The sequence below is a fragment of the Erythranthe guttata genome, chromosome 7, assembly GCF_056151865.1.
Source record: "Erythranthe guttata isolate IM_541 chromosome 7, IM_541, whole genome shotgun sequence".
NCBI lineage: Eukaryota > Viridiplantae > Streptophyta > Magnoliopsida > Lamiales > Phrymaceae > Erythranthe > Erythranthe guttata.
Window position 1 is genome coordinate 8,937,561 of NC_142539.1, and position 16,090 is coordinate 8,953,650.

General features: G+C 37.9%; 1 long non-coding RNA gene, 1 other non-coding gene and 1 pseudogene across 2 annotated transcripts; all 3 read left to right on the forward strand.

Moving 5' to 3' along the window:
* The first annotated feature begins 4,806 nt into the window (after positions 1 to 4,806).
* LOC105950348 (putative LRR receptor-like serine/threonine-protein kinase At3g47570 pseudogene) lies at positions 4,807 to 5,604 on the forward strand (annotated as a pseudogene).
* Positions 5,605 to 8,474: 2,870 nt separating this feature from the next.
* Positions 8,475 to 8,572, forward strand: LOC148769159 (small nucleolar RNA Z43). Its single transcript, XR_016032360.1, has one exon. It is a non-coding gene; the product is annotated as a small nucleolar RNA Z43 (small nucleolar RNA).
* Positions 8,573 to 10,146: 1,574 nt separating this feature from the next.
* LOC105978139 (uncharacterized) lies at positions 10,147 to 11,669 on the forward strand. Its single transcript, XR_016032211.1, has 2 exons — positions 10,147 to 10,478; positions 10,549 to 11,669. It is a non-coding gene; the product is annotated as an uncharacterized LOC105978139 (long non-coding RNA).
* Positions 11,670 to 16,090: the final 4,421 nt, after the last annotated feature.

A 16,090-nucleotide genomic window follows, 5' to 3' on the forward strand; every position in this document is an offset into this window, starting at 1 on the left:
GCACAACTTTGGCACGCTCGACTAAGTCACATTTCCTTGAGAAGGATGAACAAGTTTGTTAGTGAAGGAATGTTCTCCTTGGAGGACGTTAAATCACTTCAAACTTGTGTATCCTGCCTTAAAGGAAAAATGACCAAGACTCCCTTCAAAGGGAAGATGGAACGGGCCGAGGGTCTTTTGGATTTGATCCATTCAGACGTGTGTGGTCCACTAAGCGTTAGTGCTAGGGGTGGTTTTAACTACTTCGTTACCTTTACCGATGATTATTCTAGGTATGGTTTTGTGTACTTAATGAAGTATAAGTCTGAAACTTTTGAAAGGTTCAAAGATTTTAGACACCAAGTAGAAAACCAACTCGGTAGACGTATTAAGAAACTACGATCCGATCGTGGTGGCGAATACTTAAGTACTGAGTTTATAGACTATCTTAAAGAGAATGGGATTCTGTCTCAATGGACTCCTCCTGGAACTCCTCAACTTAATGGAGTTTCCGAACGTCGGAATCGAACACTGTTAGACATGGTTCGATCTATGATGGGGTTCACCGAGCTACCGGCATACCTGTGGGGTCATGCACTCCTAACTGCCGTGTATTTGCTGAATAGGGTTAATACCAAAACAGTTAACTCCACACCTTATGAACTTTGGCACTCCAAGAAACCCACGTTTAAACATATTAGGATATGGGGTTGTCCCGCTTACGTGAAGCGGCTAGTGGGAGATAAGTTGGATGGAAAATCCGACCTATGCTATTTTGTGGGGTATCCCGAGGATTCCATGGGATACGAATTCTACTATGTTTCCGAGGCAAAGGTGTTTGTCTCGAGAAATGCCGTGTTCCTTGAGAAGGAATTTCTATCGGATAGAAAGGGCAGTGTAGTTGATCTCGAAGAAGTTCGAGAACCACAATCTGAAGTTCAAGCACAACAATCAGATAATGAACCAATTCAACAAACCACTAATATACCTCCTGAACCGTCGCTGCGTAGATCCGAAAGAGTTCGGAGAGCGCCCGATAGGTTATTCCTCGTTGATGAAGTTGACCAAGGATGTGATCCTAGAACTTTCAACGAAGCTGTATCGGATACAGACAAGGGACATTGGCTTAATGCCATGAAATCCGAAATGGACTCTATGTACTCCAACAAGGTATGGACCTTGGTAGATCCACCCGAGGGAATCGTTCCCATAGGCTGCAAGTGGATCTATAAGAAGAAAATTGGAGTAGATGGAAAGGTATCGACCTACAAGGCTAGATTGGTAGCGAAGGGTTATACTCAAAAGCAAGGAGTTGACTATGAGGAAACCTTCTCTCCAGTTGCTATGCTTAAGTCCATTAGGATTTTGCTGGCCATCTCTGCGTGGTATGACTACGAGATATGGCAAATGGATGTGAAGACCGCTTTCCTTAATGGGGACATTGAGGAAGAAATTTACATGGCGCAGCCGGAAGGCTTCATATCTTCTGGAGATGAGCAAAAGGTTTGCAAACTCCAGCGATCCATTTATGAATTGAAACAAGCATCCCGTAGTTGGAACAAAAGGTTCGACACAACTATCAAAGAGTTTGAATTTGTGAAAAACCCGGAGGAACCTTGTGTCTACAAGAAGGTTAGTGGGAGTGCAGTGACTTTCCTTATACTTTATGTTGATGACATACTACTCATTGGGAATGATGTAGGGATGTTGCAGTCAACTAAAGTATGGTTATCCACACGTTTCTCGATGAAGGATTTGGGAGAAGCATCCTACGTATTGGGAATACGGATCTATAGAGATAGATCGAGGAGATTGCTTGGCTTGTCCCAATCCATGTACATAGACACCGTTCTTAAACGGTTTAGCATGGAAGAATCCAAGAAGGGATTCTTGCCAATGTCCCATGGGGTTCGTCTCTCGAAATCCATGCGTCCTCAAACGCAAATGGAAATCGAGGAGATGAAAAGGACACCTTATGCATCCGCTATAGGAAGCATAATGTATGGCATGCTATGTACACGACCTGATATTGCGTATGCTGTGAGCGTCACAAGAAGATATCAGTCCGACCCCGGCCCAGCCCATTGGAAGGCTGTGAAGGACATTCTCAAGTACTTGCGAAGAACTCGAGATTTGTTTTTGGTCTATGGGGATACCGAGTTGAAATTAGAAGGCTTCACGGATTCTAGTTTTCAATCGGACGTGGATGACTCGAAGTCAAACTCGGGGTATATATTCAAAGTCAACGGGGGTGCCGTGTGTTGGAAGAGTTCCAAACAAGGCACGATGGCTGATTCCACCACCGAGGCTGAATATATTGCAGCATCAGATGCTTCAAAGGAAGGGTCATGGATTAGGAAATTCATCCAAGAGTTGGGTGTATTTCCGAACGCTAGCGATCCAGTACGGCTGTACTGCGATAACAACGGAGCCGTAGCGCAAGCTAAGGAACCAAGAGCTCATCAGAAGTCGAAGCACGTGTTGAGAAAATACCATGTGATCCGAGAGATCATAGAGAGAGGTGAAGTCAAGCTGGACAGAGTCACCTCGGAGGACAATATTGCAGATCCCTTCACCAAGCCATTGTCAGGATCAGTCCACGAGAAACATCGAGAGTCGATAGGACTTAGATTTATGAGTAGTTGGCTTTAGGTCAAGTGGGAGATTGTTAGAGTAGGTGACCGGCAAGCCAACTTGTGGCTGTGGTCTTTCTCTTTTCTTTGTAATAAAACAATCGTTTTTCGTTCGTAATAATAAAATATCTTATTTGGCATTCTATATCTGTTATCCCATGCAAGCAGCATAGATATAGTCCTAACGAGTTACTCTATTACTGTGAGTTGATCTAGTAGAATCGTGAGATAACTCAGCAATGTAATGTAACTGTTAAACCTTGTTCCTAGTCGATGGGTTACGCCAATAATGAGGATACCGGCCTTTCCCTTTTGAGACTAGCACTTAGTGTATGTGTACTACGTCTCATCAGTCCTCGGTGTTGTGACATCGGCATACTTGAGTGGGTGCTCATACTGGATGAGTTCACTGAACTCCCTCGCCCTAGAAATCTATAAGTGGTTCTCATTCATCGAGTAATAGGTTTCTAAGATATAGTTGTACACCATTAGTCCTTAAGACCCAGACATCACCGTGACTTCACTAGAGGACCGATTGTATCGTGACCTGTCCCTGAGTCCCACCGCGGACCGCTCCAAGGGCCAACGTTCGTGCAATCCGAAATCTAGTGTGAAGTCTGTGCATTGTAGTAGGGGATTCGAGCGCTTGAGTAGTCATGGATGTCCTGTGTGTTCTGACGGTTTATAATCCATGGAATCTCTGGCCAGAGTTGATAGTGGGGTGATTAGGGAAATGTGTTTCCCTAAGTCGCACACGAACGGATTTATAATACCTAGAACGTTCGCATGGTTATTGAACTTTATAAGAGGTCTCGGTGAACCAATGCCTCTCGTTCAATCGGGACATGTGCTACGAAAGGATCGTACTGTACGCTAACTATATCATAAGGTTCTTGCAGGCACTTCATTTGTATCTAGGGAATCATGATGCGTAGTTGCTAGACGCCAATCTTGATTCGTTGGGCACCGATTTGATCGGGGATTAGATAAAATGAGTTTTACTCTAATCGGGACTCTTGGGAGGAGTTCATATAAGAACAATGTGTTGTTCGAATCACAAAGAGTTGTGAGCCCACGGCTAGCATACACCTGAACCATTGAGGGTCACACTTCTCGTGTAATATAGATCCTTGATAACAACAAGCATAGATTAATGTGTTAATCTTTGAACGATTGGATGTCGATATGATTGAATCCAAGATTCGTAATTGTGAATTGCGAATTGGAATAAACGTGGAGAAAGAGAGAAATGCGGAATTAAGTGAACTTTCTAAATTGGGAAGTTTCCCGATTTAGCAAGTCCACTGAAGTGGAAGTTTCCAATTTTGGAAATTGGAAATTTCGAAGAGGCACTCGTATCGACGAGGACTTTGAGCTCGTCACAAATATAATTTTGTTATAATTTTGTGAACGATCGTTTATTAGAAACGAGGCCGACGAGGGAATGGGTTTAATGCATCAGTGGGTCAAGCCCAATGACTTAAGCCCGCTAGGGTTGAAAACCCTAGGTATAAATAGACCTCAAACAAGAGTTTGAGATCAGATTTTCAGCACCAAAACCCTAGCCGCTCAAGCCCTAGCCGCTCCCCTCTTCGGCCGTTGCATCTCCGCCGCGCCACCGCCGACCACCGCCGGAAAACGGCCGGTTTTCTTCTCTCGTTTCCTTCGTTTTATTCTTGTTGTTATCTAACTCGTTTACATCTAGTGCTGTAGTTCGAGTGGGTCGAAAATACGAGGTGAAACCTAATTGGAGAGGAGCTGCTGCCCCGACGAATCCGTTCACCGCCGCACGCGCCGACACGCCGCTCACGCGCCGCCGCTGCCGCTGCCACGCGCCGCCGCTGCTGCTGCCGTTCACCGCCGTTCGTCGCTTGCTGGATCAGCTTGGTCCAGCCGTGAGGTGCAGCCCCGAGGATTGGTAATTTGCAGCTTGTACGTGACTCGTTCTAGGATTTCGATTCGTCGAAATCGCACGCTACAAGAGGTAATTAAATCGGAACCTTCGTAATTCGATTCGAACATGTTTGTATGATTATTAATTTACGAGCATGAGTAATATATGATTACGTGTTTAGATTTTATTAAATGATGAATAAGCATGTTTCGTAATTTTCGGTTTTATGTATTTTCAATTAAATCGATAATTACCATATGTATGGCGGAAGCGTTAAGGTACGTTGACTATGTGATTAGTTTATGCATGTAATCGAAACTAGTTCGATATAAAATTTTTAAATTCCGCTGCGTATACATGCACGATCCCCAACAGGTAGGTCATGGGAGATTCGGATCGGTTTTCAAGGGTATTCTTGACGATGGCCTCATAGTTGTAGCTGTGAAAATGCTCAATCTTGACATAAAAGGGGCCTCTAAGAGCTTCACGGCGGAATGCAACGCGCTGAGAGGCGTACGACACAGAAATCGCGCTGAGTGTTTGTGAAAGCATAGACTTCTAAGGAAATGATTTCAAAGCGCTTGTGTACGAGTTTAAGGCAAATGGAAGTTTAGATAAATGGTTGTACTAGAATGGGGAACAAGAACAAGAATCCGATGCACAACTTAGAAATCTCGACGCGACCGAGAGGCTCAACATTGCAATTGATGTTGCTCACGCGCTTGAATATCTCCATTGTGGTACTGATTCAACAATTGTTCATGGTGATTTGAAGCCGAGTAACATTCTTCTGGATGAGGATATGACGGCTTGCGTTGGTGATTTCGGTCTAGCCAAGATTGTTTCAACCATACTTCCACAAAATCAAAGCAGCAGCTCAATTGGGATCAAGGGTACCTTCGGTTATGTTCCACCAGGTAATATGACTTCATTAATAATCTTTAATCTTCAATAAACATTAGGGCAAATTGCACGTCACCCCCTACAAATTTCTAATTTCTGCATTTTACCCCCTACAAATTTGGAAATGTGAATGTATGTATCCATTCAAAATTTTATTCTTGTTTCAAATTCCGCCGATTGCAAAATTTCGATGGATTATTCCCTGTATTTGAGTATTTTTGTTGCGCGTTGCCCCTTTAAATGTTAATTTTGCTGTACCTTGTTAAAATATTATTTTTGTTGCACAATGCCCAGCAAAAATTGGCTTTTGGGGCAAAGTTCAACAAAAATAACATTTTGAAATATCCATTTTTAATTATTATGGGGGAAAGTGCGGAAATGGAAAATTTATAGGGGGTGAAGTGCATTTTGTCCTAAACATTATTTCCACAAGTTCCATATAATTATTACATATCTCGAATCTATGTACAAAATATGGCACGAGTGAGTCGGTCTCGACAAAAGGGGATGTATATAGCTACGGTATACTTGTCTTGGAGATATTAACGAAGAAAAGACCAACAGATGAATCATTTATGGATCATGTCAATCTTCACAATTTCGTTGAAGCTGCATTGCCAGATCGTGTAATGGAAATTGTGGATCCTCACATTCGTATAGGCCCTCACCAAATCGATAACAATAACTTCGAGGATTGCATATGTTCTATTCTGAGCATCGGGTTGCCGTGTTCAAAGGAAATGCCGACGGAGCTAATGTCCATGACAAATGTTGTCAGTGAATTGCACAAGATTCAGAAAATATTTATTTAGCTAAAGAGCAATAAATTTCTTATAATGAATTGCATAAGATTCAGATAGTGTTTCCTATTGTTATGTATGTTTTAATTTTGGGAAAAAATACAGTTTTCATCCCTCAAGTTTGCACCGATTACACATTTGGTCCCTTATGTTCATAAAATACATATTTGGTCCTCCATGTTTAAAAATTTCAACATTTTTAGTCAATTATGTTAAATTTCCGTAAAACTAACGGAATCAAGTTTGTACCCATCACCTTGTTTATTGACGGACTAATGGTAAATTGACGAAAATGACCAAAACTTTTAAATTATTGAAACTGGAGGTGCCTAATTCGAAATCGGTGCAAAACTTGAGGGATGCAAACTGTAATTTTCCTGTTTTAAATTATGTTTTAAACTTGAAGTTTGATATTGTTAATGTTCTTAACTTGAATGAAGCAAGAAATAGATATTTTGTTGTCTTACTTATCGCTATTGGTATTTTTCTTTCTCACTTTCTCTCTCCTTCAACAGAGATTCGCAAGCACCAAAAGGTGTGGATAATTCGTCGAAGGGGATTATCAAATCGGGTATTCAAACATATAACCATTATTTATATATTTAAAGCTAGAATTTTTTAACTGCAATGGAGTTATCAAATGAAGGTTCTATTTTGATAATTCACCTCTTGAGATGTAAATATACTTGCTGGAAATTGAGTTATAAAAAACGTCATCAGCTCCAATCACAAGTTCACATGTGGCAATTACAAATAAAACCACTAAACTTCTATTTAATAATTGATTTGATAACTATGGTTGGTCTAGATGAATTTGAAAAAGGAAAGTTACAGTTTTCACCCCTTCAATTTGTATTGATTTCACATTTGGTCCCCCATGTCTACCAAAAAAAAAAACACATTTGGTCCATTATATTTCAATAATTTAACATTTTTGGTCAATTATGTTAATTTACTGTTAGTTCGTCAGTTAAGGCAATGAGTGGCACACGTTTGATTCCGTTAGTACAAATAGAAAATTGATAGAAATGACTAAAGTGTTGATTTTTTTGAAAAAGGAGGGACCAAATGTGATTTTTGTAAACACGAGGGACTAAATGTGAAATCAGTGCAAACTTGAGGGATGAAACTTGACATCAAACTTTGTTTTTTCTCCAGGTCGTCGGAACTAGCTGACTAACCATTAACTAATTTTTTTCTGTTTTTACATTAAATGAACTAGGAAAATACAAACCGTATTATTTCGAATTGCTAAAAAAATCATGTATTATATACTAAAGGGTTAATAGCATTTCGCCACCTAGACTTTGCCCGTTTTTGCACTTTACCACCTTAACTAAAAAAAGTTGCAAGGGCACACCCAAACTCACTTTTTTTACGCACATAACCACCTATGTGGAATATTCCGGCGAATCTTCTCATTTTCCGGCGCACGCGCGATGCACATGCGTAATGGAAGGGTTTTTTGGTCATTTCACCTCAAAATTTTTGTGGGGCCTGTTTTTTCTCTCTCTCCCTTTCTCTCTTTCTCTCTCTCTCTCCCTTTCTCTCTCTCTTTCTTTCTCGGACACCCTCACATATACAGACATACCCATCATCAGCTCTCAGCGCCGCCGTCCAATAAAAACACACACACACACACAATCAAACACAGATTGAAGAAGTTCGACATGACGGAAACGACGGCAACCGCTATTACTCGGAGGATCCAAACACACGTTTACTCAGCTATGTTTATGCAGTACCCGAAACTGACGACCAGCAGTGGAGGCCGATTCATGATCGGCCAAATCGACGCCAACTAGGGCCGGGGTGCTTAACCTCAACCGAAATTGTTTCGTTTACGAATTTGAGTTTTTATGTTATTTTATGCCTTTCAATGGCTTGTAGCTATTCACTAGTGACTCAATTCCCTCGGGTATGCCCGTTGTAATTGTCTACGATTTTTTTTTTTATTTATACTATTTACATCTACAATCAAAAAAAAAAAAAAAGAATCAATCTGCATCTCTCTATGAATTCCTTCTCTACTCAATTAATTTTGAATTTGTTTTTTAAATAAAAAAACCCTAGCTTCTTCATCAGCGCCTCTCTATCCCCACAGCTCAGATCTCTACTCATCTCGCCTTCTTCAAACAGCACACACAAACACGCACCCCAGCGTGAAGAGTTTGCTTCTACAGAAATCCATTCCTTTGATTTAATTTTAATTTTTTTGATTTCAATTCAGATTTTCTGTGTGTATATATATGTGTAAGTATATATGAGCAATGAAGACTACTTGTAATTGGTCTCGTTCGTCGTAACGGCATTCCAATGCCTTGCCGACTATCCTGTTATATCACCACCCATAAACTGAGCTCATAGGTAATTCACTTCAATTTTTTTTGTATGTATATATATGTATATATTTATATTTTATATAATTTTTTTCTGGATTTTTTCGTTGGCCAATGATTTTAAAAAAATTAGACAAGCATATATCTGAATTACCACATGTGGATCAACCACATAATTTTATACTTTCACAGTTCCCATCACAGCATTGATTCTTGACAAAAACACAAAGAAAGAAGAGAAGCAGAAGATGATGATGGGGCATGTTTGTATGTGTGTGGGTGTGCGTGAAAGAGAGAGAAAATAAGAAAGAGAAGGAGAAGAAAGAGCAAAAAGAGGGCCCACAAATTTTTTAAGGTGAAATAACAAAAAAAAACCCCTCCATTAAGCATGTGTATCGCACGTGCATTGGAAAATCAGAAGATTTGCCGGAATATTCCTCCTAGGTGGTTATGTGCGTCAAAAAAATGAGTTTGGGTGTGCCCGTGCAACTTTTTTTAGTTAAGGTGGTAAAGTGCGAAAACGGGCAAAGTTCAGGTGGCGAAATGCTATTAACCCTATACTAAAATGCATTAGTAAAATTCCTTCAATGATGCGTATTTTAGCAAAGGCGTAAATGTTGTGGTATTTAGGAAAGAGGGTATAGTATGATAAAAGAAATTGAATCATCGGAATTGTTTGCTAATAAACATAATATCGAAGAGTTTTTAGATAAAGTGAACATGGAATAGTAGAACCTCGATAAATTAATAACCTCGCTCAAATAATAATTTCTTCCGGTCATGAGTTGGTAGATATTATACTAAATTATTAACTCGATAATTTAATATTTCACTAAATTAATAGAATTTTGCTAGTTCCTGACTATATTAACTTATAGAGGTGTTTAACTGTATGTTGAATACTTGAATTCAATACCCCGAGAAATATTCATAATTTGTTAAACTATAGTCATATCTTATTAATTGTACTATGCAAGAAGACTTTAAGCGACTTGCCAGTTGACAATTTTAACAGGAAAGCTACCAGTCTGAGCTGAGGAAGACGGCGGCAGCGATATAGCAAAGGCGGTCGGTGCAGCGGAAGTCGGTGGTGTGCTTTGGAGGTGTTAGGTCTTCACCATCTCCATCTTCTTCCGTTGTTTGTTTTCTAGTTTTTGTTTGGGTAAATTACACCTACACCCCTGAGGTATGCCAAAATAATTTGAAGATCGTTGTGGTATCGATAATTACAATGACCCCCCTAAAACATTGTTAGAATCCCTAACGGAATAGTGGACTGCATAAGTTATTCCGTTAGAGCAAGTCCAAGGCTAGTAATCAAAATTGAAACATCAAATGGCTATTTGGTACCTGCTACAGTACTTTGATACCTTATTAAAAAAATTCAACTCCAACCATCAAACATCAAATGAATAATGAAATTTAAAAAATAATCTTAAATTCATCCATTTAATGTATATCTACTTTTAAATTATATTAAAACATTTAATTTAATATACATTAAAAATTTATTTAAAATAAAATGGTAACCAAATTTTATAGCCACGTGTCAGCTTATAATTCGATGTCAAGATTTTCGATAATTTTTTTTATATAATTCGATGTTACCATATCCGATAAGATTTTTTATTGCAACGTGTTAGATGTTTATTCGATGTTAAGATATCCGATATGATTTCCTATCTATATCAAACCTTTTAAATATCTCATTTGTTCACAGAATTTAGTATCAACAATTTCTATTTTCTTCATCTTTATTTCAATATGCATCGTAATCAAGGTGTTTTAATAACTTTCTTGTCCGACTCTGATTCTGATGATCTCGAGATGCTCGTAGAAGCAACTGAGGAGGAGGAAGCCGAGAGAGAAATACAACGCACACATCGTCGTGGTTCAGTTCTTGGTAGATGCGTCATTAATCGCGATAGAGGTAAAGGTCATAATAGAATTTATCGTGATTACTTTTATGATAATCCTGTAAATCATGGTGTTTATTTTAGGAGAAGATTTTCGTATGCACAGACCTCTATTTTGTAGAATTCTTTCTGATGTTGAAGTATACGATCCCAATTTTGTCCAAACAAAAGATGCAGTAGGAATCCCCGGTTTATCATCTCTTCAAAAGGTAATTGCTGCATACAGAATTCTTGCTTATGGAGTTCCAGCTGATTTTCTAGATGACCACATACGCATAGGTAAAAGCACTTCTAGTGATAGCTTACGTCATTTTGTGAAAGCAATTGTTGCCATTTATGCTGAAAAATATTTAAGAGCACCAAATGAAGATGATTTGTCTCAATTGCTCCAAGTCAACGAGCAACGTGGATTTCCAGGAATGCTTGGAAGTATCGATTGCATGCACTAGGGATGGAAAATTTGTCCATCCGCATGGCAAGCTATGTACTCTGGTCATTTTCGTAAACCGACCATTATATTGGAGGCGGTTGCTTCACAAGATCTTTGGATATGGCATGCCTTCTTTGGAATGACAGGCTCGCTCAATGATATTAATGTTTTAGAAAGATCTCATATCTTCTCAGCATTGACCAACGGTCGTGCACCTCCGGTCAATTTTATTGTCAATGGAAATAATTATCATATGAGCTATTATCTAGCAGATGGCATTTACCCTTCATGGGCTACTTTTGTTAAGACAATATCAGCTCCAATAAGTTTAAAGGCGAATCATTTTGCACAAGCCCAAGAAGCCGCGAGAAAAGATGTAGAACGGGCCTTTGGGGTACTACAAGCTCGTTATAATATAGTGCGTGGACTAGCAAGATTCTGGGATGAGGAGACACTAGCTAATATAATGTAAGCATGCATTATAATGCATAACATGGTTATTAAGGATGAACATGGGCCAGGTTCCATTGATTTTGATTTTCCAACTCCAAATGTTATACCTTCACGCGAACAAACAAATGAGTTTAGAGACTTTATTCAAATTCATCACCAAATTCGAGATCGTACTACTCATTCCCAACTTCAGCATGATCTTGTTGAACATTTATGGGATTTACACGGTCAAGATTGGTCTAAATTATCAATTGCAAATAATGTTCGTTTTCTGTACTGTATTTTTGTTGTATTGTATTGTAACTTATTTTATATCTTCAAATTTGATTTGTACTTGTCATTAGATTTTTCAATCACCCAACAATAATTTTTTTTATTATAGATAAAACAAAAAAAAATACAATACCAATTAAATTACAATGGAAAATGCTTAAAATCAATTATCCTACTCAATTGAAAAATACTTAAAACCAATTTTCCTACCTACAATGCAAAATACATAAATAAACAATTATATTAAACCATTATTTCTCAATATTTCAATTTTTTTCTTGTTCCAATAAGCTGCATGAATTTCTTCCATCCCACTAGTATCTTTCGTCATAATTTCCATCTCTACACGCTCTTGTTCTATACGTTTACGCCCTTCGTCAATTTGTTTACGCTCTTCATCTATTTGTTTGCGCTCTACGTCGACACGTATTGCATTTTCTTGTATTGTTATGAGCCTTTCGCGTTAATCATATCTTTCGTGTTCTATTACCATCTTTGCTTCCCAACGCTCATCGGTAAACATTCTAGATGAGCTTCCACCTTCCGTTATGCCTTGTTTTCTCTTGAGTTGTGATTCCTTGGACAATTTCTTACCCAAAGGCCGATCTTTATTGGCCGAAAGCTCACTGTTGTTATCTTCTGATGATATTTTAGTACCTTCAAGGTTGATAGAAGAAGTATTTCTTTGCTAATTTTTTTTAGAAGTATTAAGCCATTTCTTCTCGTGCTTTAGAATATCAAAACAATGTTCAAATTTGAATGACTTTTTATCATTGTTGGCAAAATATAGTGCTCTTGCTTCTTCCACCTATGACACAAAATATTCAAATGTTAACAATAATATTGATATATATTAAATATATGACAAGAGAAGGAAATACATGTACCCTCCCATGATCTGTTTGACCAGACGGATTCCTATTGTTAATTTGATTAACATAACTAATGAACTTTGCACAATGGGTGTTAATTTCTCGCCAACGATTTTTTATCCTTTGCTCACTACGTTCTCCTTGACCGCAATTGATTATGAATTCGTCATAAATCCTCTTCCAATATTGTGTAGATGTTTGTTCGTTTCCATGAACGGCATATTTGCTTGTATGTAGCCATGCCGACACAAGAGAAATATCTTCCTCACAAGTAAAATTGGATGATCTTTTTTGTCTACTCGAAGCACTAGCACTAACAATATTTTCATGTTGTGTAGTTGGATTCACATCATAGCTTTCACCGTACAAGGATGAGTCTTCATTGAGGAGATTGGTGAAATTCCCATAGTAATCAGAGTTCATCTGCAATAACAAAAAAAAAAAAAAAAAAACAAGAAAAAAAAGTTAGAAATCATAAAACATAAATAAATACAATTAAACCAAAGCAATTACAAGTCCAACCCTTACCCAAACCTAATTCTCAAATTATTTTAACTAAACAACCCAAAGCCCAAATTAATTATTAAAATCTCACTTCCCAACCCAACCCAACCCAATTTATATAAACAAATATGCCCCTCTTAACCCTAAAACATACGCCTCTCTCCCCTCTCACTTCTTCTCTCTGGTTCCAGAAGAAGGCAAAAAAAAAAAAAAAAGAATTCAGTCTCTCTCAATCATCTCCCTCTCTCTAATCTACCTAATTTATATCACTCATGGCAAAACTATCCTCTTTACCCCTCCAATTTCTCTTTTTTTCTCAATATATCCACACTTTTTTTTTTCAAATACCTTGATTTTGAAGAACAAAAATGGGGAAAGAAGAAATGCAGAATAGTGATTTGTTGGGATGAAGATGATTCAAAGGTAGGTTCAGATTATATAGATTTTACCTCTTTCTTTCTTCCTGAAAATATGACCGTTGGACCTCTTTTTCCTTCTGAAAATATGACCGTTGGTGGTGGTTGCGTGGTGTTTAAATTTTGTTATTTGAAGTGGAGGGGGTGTATTTTTACACCCCAACACCTGAATAATCAAAAAAATGTCTAGGTATAATTACTGCGTTGGAGAAGATAAATTCATACTCAAAGCATCAAATTGGCAGTTATGCCATTTAATGCTTCATTTGGTGCCTGCGTTGGACTTGCTCCTAGGGTTCTAACGGACTGTTTGTTTCAGAAAGTGGTGGAGACAACATAGAGCTAGGGGGTGACATGGCTCCCCAACATTTCTTAAATCCTTATTATTTTATATATTATTTATAAATTATCGTCTATGGTAGCAGTAACGGCCCCGCGGAAAACAAATATAGTTCATATCGGTCCCCTTGACATGAAATCTTGGCTCCCATAATTGTTTCAGGGGTGTGGCTGTAATTACCATTACCACAGGGACCTTAAAGTTAATTTAGCTTACCTTAGGGGTGTAGGTGTAATTTACCCTTTTGGTTTTTTTTGTGAGAGACAGTTTTGCTCTTTGCTTTTGGTGTAAAAATTATCTAAGAATCAATCGTCAATGAGTTTTGATAAAAATGGTATAGTCCCACGCGATATATGAGACCAAGACACAACGAAAGTCGAAAACTAGAGAGAGAATATAAAGAAATAAGGAAGTTAAAGAAGCAAGTATGGGAAGATGGCGGGAAAATGGCGGGAAAAAAGGTTAAAACAAACTAGCTGCTAAAAAATAGTTGACGAACTTGTCTTTTTTACATTTGCAAAATAACATGCGAGTAGTGTTTGCCAAAACGACAAAATTAATGATCGATGATCCAAATAATGGAGTTTGCGGGGCAAATGTGCAACATTTTTTAGTTTGGGTAATAATGTGCAAAACACGCTTAAGTTCAGGGGTGAAATGTCTCAACCCTATTCATTATAATCTCTTGGGTAAATAGAACTTCATTGCCTGAACTTGTGACCTCTTTAAGACTTTGCTACCTTAAAAAAAAAAAAAAAAAAAAACCTTTGCACATTGTGAACTCATTTTTATTTTTATTTTTTTTCTGGTATACATACTAATTTTTCATCTAAATTAGACGAAATCTGAGGCACGCACATTGTACATCTTTTCAATTCAAAACATTTAAGCGGCCTAATTTTCCTTCGTTTTCTTCATATTTTGGGCAAATAACTGAAAAAGATAGAGAAAACCATCTCCACTTTCCCCACTTCCTGTCGGCAACAACACCACTCCGCGAATCTCGATTTATCCGCGTGGGCTTCGGAAAATCTCTACAAGATCCTCATGATTCTCCTCATGATCGCCGTTGTCGCCGCCTTCATCTACCTTCTTCAACACTGACAGGGACGCGGCGGTGCTGCTCTGCCTCCAGTCCACCAACAAGTTCCCCGTATTAATTGGAACTCCATGGACCGCATTATCGATAAATCAACTCCATCTTCCAGATTCCGGTCGGAGAAATCGATTGCCGTTTCCATTTCGGATCTCCCCTCTGATTCACTCACAAAAATGAGTACAATACTTCGTTCAATATTTAATTCATCACTTCTAATTAAAAAATAACTCTAAACAAAAAAATTAATTATACAAGTGTGCTAAGCACATCTCTATTTCTAGTAAGTGAAGGAGTAACTGTTGGAATTTTCATGATTTCCAATAATTAATATTGAGTAATATTAATTAAATTATGAAAAGATTAATTTCATTTATTTACTTGATCATAATCATGAAGTAAAGTGAATGAAAATTGTCTTGATTAAATGGTTAAAGTTCAAAAAATGTGTGCTCGATGTGATCGAGTGATAGGACTAGTTTGGGCTTAAGTGTCCACAAATATTACTTTTGGGGACATTTAGTAATTAGTTAAATTAGTTGACCCAAAATTTAAATAATAAAATATTTGGCCCAAACCAAATATTTAATAATTGGCCCATGACCAATTAATTTTCCTACGTTTTTTGAACTCGGTAAAAAGAACAGACACATCTCTCTGCTTCTTCTCCAACCATTGCATTCCTCTGTGAATGGATCTCTACAACCTATAAATAAAGGCAGAATCTGGCCAATTCTGTACGGAATTTAATCGGCATTTGAGAGATAGTTCTTCATATTTTTCTTTTTCTTCGTCAAAGTTCCGTTCGTTGTTCAAGTTCGCCGTGGGTCGAATATTCGTGCAAATATTCGACAACCGATCGTTGTACCTTGGGAGACTACCGGGAAGAGACTGTGCACCGTTGACAGCCCAGAAATATTGTCTTGAGGGAATTGCTTTGGCAAGCCTCGATCGTTCTTTGTGGTTTTCACAATTCCTCTTTTCGACAAACAAGTAAGTATTTTTCGTTTACGCAGATTGTTATATATATATATACTAACAATCTTAAGACAATAGATTTATATTTATTTTAATAACCTGCGTAGAAAAATTATTTGGTTATGCCATGAAGAGTTTGGGTTTCTGTGTTGCAATACGCAGCTGTAATAACTTGAAATCATAATTTCTATTGAAGTTAGTTTAATGGTTTTATATATTATATGCAATTAAAAAAAAAAAAATTGCGTTAGAATATTGATGCTT